Source organism: Rhinoraja longicauda, chromosome 1 (genome assembly GCF_053455715.1).
Source record: "Rhinoraja longicauda isolate Sanriku21f chromosome 1, sRhiLon1.1, whole genome shotgun sequence".
Taxonomy (NCBI): Eukaryota; Metazoa; Chordata; class Chondrichthyes; order Rajiformes; family Arhynchobatidae; genus Rhinoraja; species Rhinoraja longicauda.
The window spans coordinates 42,998,281-43,010,958 of NC_135953.1; the positions used below are offsets into that span (position 1 = coordinate 42,998,281).

General features: G+C 38.9%; 1 protein-coding gene across 1 annotated transcript in view; it reads left to right on the forward strand.

The window, feature by feature from the left end:
• dnajb5 (DnaJ heat shock protein family (Hsp40) member B5) overlaps positions 1-6,781 on the forward strand; it is a 37,761-nt gene extending 30,980 nt beyond the window's left edge. Inside the window, exons 5-6 of the transcript XR_013547062.1 lie at positions 5,789-5,901; positions 6,224-6,781. The gene's annotated coding sequence lies outside the window, so the exon portion shown is untranslated. The remainder of the gene's footprint in view (positions 1-5,788; positions 5,902-6,223) is intronic.
• The last annotated feature ends 5,897 nt before the right edge of the window (positions 6,782-12,678 follow it).

Consider the following 12,678-nt stretch of genomic DNA (forward strand, 5'->3'; position numbering starts at 1 on the left):
TTGTAACCAACTTACTGTTTTCCATATGTCCTTTGTTTTCTTCTTCCTACATTCTCAGTCATGATGCAGGATTTTAAGCCAAAAATATACTCCACGGATGCTGCTCATACCACTGGATTCTTACAGCAGTTTATCTTTTGCTCCAGCATCTCCAGTCACTTGCGTCTCCATTCATATTTTCCTTCCTTAATGACTGTCTGGGAACAGAGACAGAAAGCATACTTATGTTGGTTTAGTTTAGTTTATTATTGTCATGTGTACAGAGATACAGTGAAAAGCCTTTGTTCAGTGAAAAATCACAAAAAATGAAATTATTGTTCCTTAGAACGTCACTGCAAGCAAAGCTTTTTGTAATTGCCCTTGGGAGGTAATTGGGGATTCCTGAGATGAACTAGTTCATAGTAATTTAGATCAAATTAGTTAACATCCAGCATATTTTGGCTGAAGAGGAAAAGATTCAAATGACGCAAATAATGGTCGCAATCTGTTTGAATTTGCCTTAGAAAGTCACAACTAGATTTTTTTGGATATCCAAGCTTTGTTGGTTAGGAAGCAAATCAAAATGCTCTGTAATGACAACCAAATGTAAATCAATGACAGCTAGTTGACATAATAACAAATGTCAGCTTCTGTTTGCTCACTCTGAAATATCTCTTTCAATTCTTATAATGTTTCATTCAACCTATTGTTGCAAAAAGCTGATTACATAGAATGAATGGAGACACAAGAAACTGCGGATGCTGTAATCTTGAGTAAATACAAACTGTTGAAGGAAATCAGCAGGTCAGGCCACATTTGGAATGACACAACTTTGTCAACGAGAGAGATAGTCAAAAGGGCAGGCAAGTAACAGGTGAAGAGGGGTTGATTGGCAGATGAGTCAAATAGGAGAGAGAAGGGTGGAGTTAGTCATCAAGGCTGGAGGTGATAAGTGAAGCTACAAATGTTTGAATCTTATAAGGAAGGAAAGTGGGAAGTGAAATGTAAACCCGAGGGAGGGATGGTTGAAAGAAGGGAACAGGGAGGAGGAAACAAAAATGGGGGGCCTTGGTGGGAGAGAACGGGTGGAAGAAGTAAAAGGCAACTAGATGGCAGCAGAGTGGAATGAAAGGAGATGGAGGTTACTGAAATTGTTCAAAGTTCATGACATTGGGTTGTAGGCCACCCAGCAGAATATAAGGTGGTTATATCAGTTTGCATGTGGCCTCACTCTGGCAATGGAAGAGGCAAATAATAGGCAGTTTGGTATGGGAAGGGGAATTAAAATGGTTAACAAGTGCTGAGACAGGGGTTTATATGCACCCCCTTCAACTGATCTATGCATTCAGTGCTGCTGGTATGTCCCTTCTGTGTCAGTCAGACTAAACATAGTGACTTTGTCACATACTTACTCTCTGTTCACCTGGGCCAGCTGAAGCTTCCAGTTTCTAACCATTTATATTCCTATTCCCTGACTCATCTGTCAATTAACCTCTGCTCATCTGGATCCACCTCTCACTTTCTTGCCACATCCCCTCCCCCTGCCTCTTTCCACCAGCTATCTTCTATCAACTCCATTAGTCTGAAGAAGATTCACCACCTGAAACGTCATCTGTCCATTTTCTTCCATAGATGCTGCCTGACCTGCTGAGTTCCTCCGGCAGTTTGTTGCTGTAGAATGAATGTTCCTCTGTTGCATATCAGAACATTCTTCAAATGGATCCACTGCCACCAGCAAGAGAGATGGCATAACCTTGTTCAGAATGTCAAATAAGGAGAAGTAAAGTAGTAATTAATCTACATCTTATTTGGAATTCATTGCTTTAGCCCTCAAATTGGCTTTGTGGACTGCAGCATGACCAAAATAACTGATGAAGTTTATTAATATCCTAGATATGACAAAAAGGTAATCTTTCCTCCTTGACCTGTCTGTAGCCTTTTGCTGTGGTTAACCATGCATCCTATAACTTCAGCCTGCATGGTGGGATTGCATTTCTCTGGTTCCATTCTTACTCATTTATAACTAAAGATTCACCAGCAGCAGTTTCTTTACCTGAGACTGCATGTTAGCCTCTAAGCCAAGGATCCATTTTTGCCCCTTACTATTTCTCATTAATGTACATCATATATGCCTTTCATACACATGCCGACAGCACTCGGTTTTATCTGACCCTTCAGCTGCCTCTAAATACAAACTGTTCAATGTTCAAGTTAGTCCAATGTCCAAGCTAATTGAACAGAAATTTCACTGAATTTTGCTGATGATACAAAAGTTAATGGTTTTGCAGATAGTGAAGATGGTTGTGAACGATTGCAGCAGGATCTGGATCGATTGGCCAGGTGGGCAGAGGAATGGTTGATGGAATTTAATATAGAGAAGTGTGAGGTGTTGCATTTGGGATGTCGAACAAGGGCAGTACCTACACAGTAAATGGTAGGCCTCTGGGTAATGTTGTAGAGCAAAGGGATCTAGGAGTACAAGTGCATGGTTCCTAGAAGTTCAAGTCGCAGTTAGATAAGGTGGTCTAAAAGGCTTTTGGCACTTTGGCCTTCATCAGTCAGAGTATTGAGTTTAGAAGTTGGGAGATCATGTTGCAGTTGTATAAGAAGTTGGTGAGACCGCATTTAGAATATTGTGTTCAGTTCTGGGCACCATGTTATAGGAAAGATATTGTCAAGCTTGAAACGGTTCAGAAAAGATTTATGAGAATGTTGCCAGGACTAGGTGTGGTTAAGTAGGCTGGGTCTCTATTCCATGGAGGATGAGGGGAGATCTTATGGAGGTATACAAAATCATGAGAGGAATAGATCGGGTAGATGCACAGAGTCTTTGACCCAGAGTAAGGGAATCGAGGACCAGAGGACATAGGTTCAAGGTGAAGGGGAAAAGATTTAATAGGAATCCGAGGGGTAACTTTTTCGCACAGAGGGTGGTGGGTGTATGGAACAAGCTGCGAGAGGAGGTAGCTGAGGCTGGGACTATCTCATCATTTAAGAAACAGTTGGACAGGTCCATGGATAGGACAGGTTTGGAGGGTCATGGACCAAGCTCAGGCAAGTGGGACCAGGGTGACTGGGACATTGTCAGCTGGTGTGGCCGAATTTGGGGCTAATAATTTGGAATTGTTTAACATTTGCAATTGTAATGATTATGAATTAAGGATTTCCATAGTTCTATTTTATTTAAAGCTGGAAATCTGAAATAAAAGAAAAAATATATACTTGGGTCAGGCAGCATTTATGCAGAGAGGAACATATATCAGTTCAGGTTAACGGCCGGGATCTTGTTTGTTTGAACAATATAATATAAATAAATGTATTTTTTTACTACATAAAACAAAAATTGAATATGTAAAACCTTTAATGTTTATATCTGGCTGATAAATATAAAAGTTTGCAATTACCAATTTTGATTGTAACAGTTCAATGTATTCCTTTGGTTCTTAAGAAGTCAAATCTTTAGCTTTGTCAAAGTACTTGCTTTGATTTTGTGCTAATTTTTTTACTATAATACCAACAGTCGAAAAGTGATTTAGTAACTGCTCTTGCAAGTTGAACAAAGTAGATTTATGTTTCTTTAGCACATAAATGTTTCAAACTGTCATATGTAACATGGACCATGATTTTCAGGAATCAGAACATATATTTAGATAAAACTATGAGACTATTTCTAACCAGGGTCTTTTTCGCATTATGTGGAGATTTCATGATTTTACATTTGGAGTCAAATACGCCAAACAAAAGTATCAATGAGCTAATGACATTTTGATAACATCAAACGTTCTTCCATTATTTTCCCAAAATGAAAGGATCCTTAATAAATGAGTAAAATGGATTACTTATTTATTTACCTGATCTGCATTTGTATTATTTCAAAAAAAGCAGTTTTACCATAACAGATATGCCCAACATACAACACAGATTTATTTATTAAAAATGGAGCAACCATCTCCATAAATTGATAAAGTAAAACAGAATAACAAAAGGACACAAAGTGCCGGAACAACTCAGCGGGTTAGGCAACATCTCTGGAGAACATGGATATGACATTTTGGGTTGGGACCCTTCATCAGACTGTGTCCACAACAGAATAACAGTTTGTAACACCATTTTTATATGAGAATCAAGGTGTTAGCAAAGGTGGGCATTTTCATCCAATGTAATGGATGGGTCACTTGAATTTTTTTAAAAAACAATCGGAAAGAGAAACAGTTGATGTTTCAAGTCTGCAACTCTTCATCGGAACTGGGGGAGGGATATGAAACAAGTTAGCTAGGTGAGAGAGGGCAGTGTGTGGAACAGCAAGAATTTTTCTGATAGGGGTGAAATAATGTAGCCATGAAAAGGCAGTTAAGCTCTTTTGTCTGTGTCTGTTCCTTTGTCCATCCTTTGCCTTTCCCCACCTGTTCTGCTCCATAGATTAACTTGTTTTATCAGTTCTGACGAAGGGTCTCAGATTGAACAATGTTGCTGCTGGGTGAGCAGATCATTAGCTAGCCTGTTGATTTTATTCCTTTTTTTTTCTCTTCAAAATTTGTCACTTTTCTTGACACTACCCAAAGAACTCTGAAATTATAAGTAGAGAGAACTTTGCCCTTTTCTCAGCTTTTACAATTTATAATCTTACAAGGGTGACCAGGCATCTGCATTCAGCAGCTACACTCTAGTGCATTTACTTTATAGGGAAGTCAAAGAAATGGAAAAATATGCTTTCTCATACTGTTTGTTATATTTCAATTTTCTGCATGGATCTTTCCCTTCATTTGGTAGAAAATTAAAATTTCTTATTTTTGTGTAACTTTGCGTACTCTTCCCTGCTTCACACAAAATGAATACTAGGAGTTAAAATGCCAATTTATCCACATGTACATTTACCAAATTTACTTTGTGTGGATTTTCATGGAATTAATGAAACCAGAAGTTTTTTACCCCCATTGTATTAAAGATAGAAGGAAAGATAATGATTATTTTTTAATGCAAGGAATTATATTTGATGTGTATAAACTGCTATTAGGCAGACATGGCATTCATTTTGCACTGCAAATTTTATATGAATTTTAAGTGTACAATTATATCAAATTGCATTCTCATATTGTCTAAACGCAGTGAAACATTCGAAGACATATCAGAGAAGATGAATGGACATGAAGCAGTGATTCAACCATAACAAGAACTGAAAGATATCCTGTTGTTATATGGTTAATGGTCTATATCTAGAAGGCATAGTTTTAGAATGAGGTTGATCAATTAGGACAGGAGAAATGACTTCATACAGAGGCTTGTGACCATTTGCAATTCTGTACCTCCATACTGAGCATATGCAATCAATGAGTGTATTGAAAATTGATAAATGTTAAAGTACTAAGTTAGGTTCAAGGCTAGAAAGAAGAGTTAAAGCAGTTCACTTACAATGCCAGGGCCACACACCATACCAAGCCAGCTCTATCTTCTAATTTTGTGATTGATTTCATATTAATAGTTAATAATTCTTACTGTTACTAAAAACAATGGTGAATATTGATTCTCAGGGTTCCCTTATGTTTCATGATACAGTTTAATTGACTATTTGTTTTTGGCTGAAGTCACAACATTTGTGATTTATGTCTTATTCCTTATTCCTGTGATCACACTGTGAATGAAACTCGTAAGGCAACTTACGTTGGATGTAGAAAGTGAGAAGTTGATCTTGTGCGGATTAGTTACATTCTAAATAATATTTCGCAAATAGTATAATTTCTTGGGGTCTGAGATCTTAGTTGAAACCATCCTGCCAGTCTTGGTTAATCAATGCATATTTCTTTTTTTGTAGAAAGCCCAGCAATAAGAGAGGACATCTACTGGCCACATTACTGCCTCTGATTGTTTGTGAATGGAAGGGCTAACAGTTACATGGTTGAGAAAGCAGGCCAGTTCCAGCTGAGGGTTTGTGCAAGACTTATTCATTCACACTTAATTCTATTCGGTAAAAGGGCACATGGTGCTGGAGTAACTTAGCGGGTCAGGCTGCATCCCTGGAAAACATGGATTGATGACGTTTCAAGTCGAGACTGGAACAGTCATCTGTCCATGTATCTCAGCTGTCTGTCCCGCTGAGTTACTACAGCACTTTGTGCCCTTTTGTGTATTAACCAGCATCCGCAGTTCTTTGTTCCTAATTCTGTTTTGTATCCAGTCATTTAGAACAGATGTAAAAGACTGACATGAGGACAAGATGCTAACATATTTCTTGTTTCTGTCCCCAAAGGTACAGCAGAAGCAGCTCATGGGTCTTCAAAACTGTGGGCAGCAACTATCACACTGGGTGAACTGGAGCCACGACTGGGATGGACATAAAAGGCAAAGCTCCTGTTGGAGGTCATGTTACATCTATCCAGAGCCTAGCCAATGTTTTCGTGTAATTAAACAATGTTTCCTTGTAACTGGCAACATCCCCGTAACCTATTTAACCCTCGATGGTGTAATTGCATATTTTTTGTAATGTGATGATCAGAAATGTAAATAGTACTCTGTCTACGGCCAAGTAGCAATGAATAGAATTCTACTATGACACCCTGCTCTTTTATTCTGTACGTTGGCCAATAAAAGACAGTATATTTTTCCACCTTAACCATCCTGATATCATCAATTAATTATCAATTATTATCAGAGATTCCTGGACATACTCTTCCCAGTTTCTCTGATGCTTTAATATGTAAGGTTGGAAGTCAAACATTCAAAGATCTGCCGTTAGTCGGAGGCCCTAACAGAGATACAGCATGGAAACAGGCCCTTCGGCCCACCGAATACCGGAGCACATGGAGAAAACCCACCTGTCATAGGGAGAGCGTGCAAACTCTATATAGACAGCACCCGTAGTCAGGATTGAACCTGGGTCTCTGGCAGTGTAAGCCCACTGTGCTGTTTTTTAACTTCATGTCTAATGGAAAAAAGTATGTGGTTGTTTTCTTTGCTACCTGCCTTAACTACCTCTTTGGCAGTATAAAAAAGAAAAAGAAAAATCAGGTGCCATCTCAACATTTAAGAAGTCCCTCTATTCCTTGCACTTCCATGTGCCTATCTAAAAGCTTAAACACCACTATCCTATCTGCCTCCACACACCACCCCCAGCAATGCATTCCAGGTCCCCACCACCACCTGTGTGAAAAACCTGCTCCACACATCACCATTAAACTTTCCCCCTCTCACCTTATAGCTATGACCTCTAGTGGTGGATATTTCCACCCTGGGAAAAAGGTTCTGACTGTCTACCCCATCTATGCCTCATAATTTTATATACTTGCAATGAGGGTGGACAATAAAACGCAATGTCTACATTCTAGGAATAATGAAGGTACAATATTAAGCCCATGCATATAATTGAAACAGTAATGTTTCCAACCCTTCTCCACCCCTACCCCCACCATACTACAAAGGCCAGACTGAACTGTTTGTTCTTCGGTTGAAAAGTTGAGTTTCACAGAGAACACAGGGCCATGGCAAGCAAAGTTAAATTTCCTACCAAAATCCTGCGCCTGGATGTTAAAATGTAGCAGTGCTTACAATAGATCAGAACTTTTCATGTTTCCCTTATACAGAAAACTAGGCAGGTAACTTCATACTTAATAATAGAAGCTGTCTGCCCTGCCATAAACGAGCTGGTAGGCTAATGCAAATAGAGACTAGTATGATTAGGTTTAAACTTTAGTTTCTTTTACTAATTTTGTTGCTTTCCCAACTAACAGGTTTAATGGTTAACTATTATTTATCAAAGGATAAAACCTTTGAGCAGAGGCAGGTAATCAGCACATAGCAGCTGACAATTGCAAATTCCAGAAGGCTCATTTAATAGACACTTTCAGCATTTTCTCAACAATAAGTAAGTACTTGTTTGGAAAATACAAAGAGTAGATTAACTATAACAATTGCCAATAGTGTCAGATGTCTGGTACTAGAGTGCATTGACCTGATTGTTAAAAGGTACTTTTTAGCTAGTAAACTTGTTAAGCTAATGGTTGGGATTTCGTAAGCAATCTCAATGTTTGAAATACGTATTGAATCTATATTCAGCTTTCCATTGTAATAAACTGTAATTGAGGCTGCACAAGACGATCATGACATGCATCGCGAACCTTATTGCTATAATCTTGCATATTAAGGACTTTGTTAAAGATTGTTGATATCAAGAGCTCTGTGTGTTTTTAATAGACCACAGTTTTTTCTCAGATAGCGAAGAGGCAATTGTTTGCCTGGTTTTATCATGTGCCAAGCACAGAGCGGTGTTTTATTTTGTTCTGGAATCATAAATGCTCCAAAATAAGCTTATTGTTTAAATATAACCAGGAAATTCTGGCTAAGAATGAATATTTCCATATCTAAGATTTTTTTACTGTATCATAAATCATCTGAAATTGTTATTATTTGAATTAATTTATTCTGATTTAGGACGCTGATGACTCCTGGTTCATAGTTCTAACCTATATCGAACAATCCATCTGACTGGTTGCAGATTGGACTTTTCTGTGATATTTTCTGCACACAGAACTGTGGTTAATGTGTGTATACAGCTGGATAACATTTAGCTTATCTTCATGTGATCTCTATTGACTGACTGGAGATCATAGCATAAAATGAAAACGGTCAAAGAAACGGTCACAATTCCTGCAGTTGGAGTATCTAGAGATTTTAAAGTCAGCAGTAATTTAAAATTCATTAAAAAAAATCTGCAGCTGCTGGAAATCTACGGTGGCGCGGCGGTAGAGTTGCTGCCTTACAGCGAATGCAGCGCCGGAGACTCAGGTTCGATCCTGACTACAGGCGCTGTCTGTACGGAGTTTGTACGTTCTCCCCGTGACCTGCGTGGGTTTTCTCCGAGATCTTCGGTTTCCTCCCACGCTCCAAAGACGTACAGGTATGTAGGTTAATTGGCTGGGCAAATGTAAAAAAAAATTGTCCCTAGGGTGTGTAGGATAGTGTTAATGTGCGGGGATCACTGGGCGGCGCGGACTTGGTGGGCCGAAGGGCCTGTTTCCGCGCTGTATCTCTAAATCTAAAAAATCTAAATCTAAACCAAAAATAGAAATTCTGGAAAATCTCAGCAGATCTGGCAGCATCTGTGGAAGGAGGAATTTGCTTCAGGCTGCAAATTCTAGATGAGTTCTGACAAAGTGTTGCAGATCTGAAATATCAACTATTTCTCTTAGCAATAGACGATGTCTGATTTGCTGAGTTATTTCAGCACTTTCTGTTTTTGTTCCAAAATCAACAATTACCATTTCATAGTTTTCAATTATCATTTTCATGAATATCCTCAAACTTCTATGGAGCCATCTTTGCCATTGAAATAGGGTCTTTGGAATCCACTCTCTGGGGTAGTGTTGTATTCTGACTCTTTGGCCACTATATATCTCTTATTTATTTCATTTCGTGAACCACAGAATGATTGTAGCTTGAGAAGATTGCAAGAGGTATGGTCCAGTGGGTTGAGCAGGGTTTTATGAATATTCTGTGAGCAACAGCCTACACCAAACTGTGCTTATTGCAGACGTGTATAAACCAACCAACACTTATTTAATTTGGCCCCTGCACCAGCTAATGACCTTAACTGGCTTTTTGCCAACAGCATCATAAAAACATTTCCAGCAGCTGAAACATATATAGGAAACTTTAAACCTCGGTGACTTTACAGCAGTGAACAGCTGTTTCATTACATATGCCACTGCATTTTCCAAGTATCTTTACGTCATCAGAAACATTTCCAACAATAGAATTCTTCCTTTTCCAACCTTCTCTATCCAAGGTATGTGAAAGTCACTAAAAAACAGACCAAAAATATAAGTGAGGAAACAAAATAAAGGGGAAAAAGTGAAATGGTTAACTTTTGGTTCATGAATTTACCTCTTGCCCATATCAGTATCTCCCTGCGATCCTCACCACCCTTTTTCTCAATCAGCCCTGTCTCCTGGCAAAGTTAAGAAATAAACTTTTCAGGCTAAAAGTAACCTAGCCCTTGGCCATCGATCTGGGGAGCGATCAACATCAGCAGCAAGATTAATCAAACCAACCAGGAAATTTCAGCAGTCATTTCCCGAGAATCTAAGCCGGCACTCGGCCATTTTTAAAGCAAGCGTGACAAACAACAGAACAAAACCATGTTTAAGTTCCCTGTCCTTTATCTTTTGTCAGCTAATTCCTGTGAAAGATGAGACTCCTGGTACATATGGCAGCGTTTTCAACTCCAAAGCTTATCACATAACATATGACACTTGAATGCACTATATACCAAGTGTGTAGCTAGAGATACATTCTTTAGGATGTCATTGTTCATCTACAGACTCACATCCATCCATTAACACAGGTGGATATGAGAACAGTTGTGGCACTATTTGAAGAAGAGCAGAATGTCCTGGGTATTAGCCAATTTCCTTTGTTCAGACATGACAGTAAAAATATTTTTACTGTTCAGTCATCTCCCTGTTTCTTTAATGGAATCTTGTTTTGTGGAAAATGACTCAGGTTAGCCTACTTAAAATTCCCATGCTTGTTTTCAAATCCATTCAAAGCCGTGTCCTTTATCATCTCTATAGCAACTCTCTGAGTTATCTGCACCATTCCAGTTCTGATCTTTAGGCCAATCCTGATTTCCATGCCTATAGCCACTTAGACCTTCAGTTCTGAGATCCCCTTTTGAAACTTTCCCACTTTCCCGTCCTCAAGTCCTTAATTTAAGCTTTGCTTTTATGGTGCTTTTGATGTTCTGACATAATGTGGCTTTGTGGGCTTGGCTGTCAAATTATGTTTGATTATCACTCCTGTGAAGTACCTTGAGAATATCGTATGCTATGGGATCTCGTGTAAAGATTCCAGGGGTGGGTGATTTTAACTTCATGGCCACTCGAAAAACTTTGTGGTTGTTTTCTTTGCAACCTGCCTTAACTACCTCATAGGACTTGACTTAACTACCTCTTTGGCAGTTTATAAAAACAAAAAGAAAAAAGCAGGTCCTATCACAACATTTAAGAAACATTTAGATAGGTACGTGGATCGAATAGGTTTAGAGGGATATGGACCAAATGCAGGCAGGTGGGACTAGTCTAGATGGGACATGTTGGTCAGTGTGGGAAAGTTGGGCTGTTGGGTCTGTTTCCATGCTGTATGACTACGCCGTATGACTATAAACAGTCATAGTTGATGGGAGCTTAAATTATAGTGACTGGTTGAGCTAAAATTAACAGAGAAAAGCTGTTCCTATTTGCAGATGGTTCAAGGACTTAGATTTTAAATTTCGGGGGAAAACATTTGGAGGATCTTAAGGAGAAAAAGTTATGTATTGGATAGTAAAATTTAGAATTCACAGGAATGATGAAAACAGATTTAATCAAAGAAAGAATAATTTTCAGAGATGCAAGGGAAAAGCAAAAGAGTCAAATTGACAGGATGGCTTTAAGAGGAGGCAGAACAGAACTGAAGAGCCAAATGGCTGCCTACTGTGCCGTTACAATTTTATGTGAATGCAATTAGTTGGTGCTAACAATTATTTTATCTCAAAGCTTTTCTCTCTTCTGTTTTGAGAAATTTGTGTGTGATGTGAAATGATATGTGATTTGTGTGTGATAGGATAGGGTGTGTGATATGATAATCTTGTATGAAATTAAAAATCTACTTAATCCACTGGATTATCTGAAAAAGCCTATGACCTAGAAATTATAGTGTGCAGCACAATGCTCTTTTGCCCAATGGAAGTAAGCTTCATGTAAAACCCAGTTACAGAGTGTTCATAGTCAGCTAGAATGTGCAATGATGTATTCAAGAGGGAGTTAGATCTTGCTCTTAGGGCTAACAAAATTAAGGGATATGGGGAGAAAGCAGGAACGGGGTACTGACTTTGGATGATCAGCCATGATCATATTGAATGGTAGTGCTAGCTCAAGGGGCCAAATGGCCTACTCCTACACCTATTTTCTATATTAATCAATTCAAAGCAGAATTCTGCTCTTTTTAGGCAGTTTGCAAACGACACAAATCTTGAATACCAGAGCAGTTGAGTAGCCAGATGCTATTTTCCTTGCTATAATGAAGGTTGAGCAGAGAATTGTTTAAAAGTTATAAGATCATGAACGGTTTGGACAGGGTAAATAGAAGAAAGCGGCATCTTTTAAGTACACAAAACATAAAAAATATAGCTTCATACCTTTTTGTAAATTTATGACTTTTGGCCATTATTTTAACATTCACAAATCTTATTGATGAGCATAAATTATTCTTTACCAAGCATATCGCAATAGTTCCGAAGTGCAGTTGGTTAATTTCCATGAAATAGCAAAGATCGCTGTGGAAATCTGTTCTTTTCTCAGAGAATGCAACTCAGCATTACCCAATAAGCTTCAGACAGCTATATTGGTCACATATTTGTAACAATGAATGAGAATTGTCTGCTCATCATGAGGTTTAGTCTATAGGTCAACCGTTAGACCTAATGCAGACCTCCCAACGCTTCCGAATTTGGCAGAAAGTTTCCGCTTTCTTATTTCATTTCCACCATTCCGATTTCATTTCCGTCTTTCCTCGCCGCTGGTCTCGCCTCACCGCTGGCCTGGCCTCGTTGCTGGCTTGGCCTGGCCTCGCCGCTGGCCTGGCCTCGCTGCGTAGCGTGAGGCCCATTGATGTTGAGTGGGGATGGGGTGGGTGAATTGGGGGGGGGGGGCAGAGGAAGGGAGGGGGAGT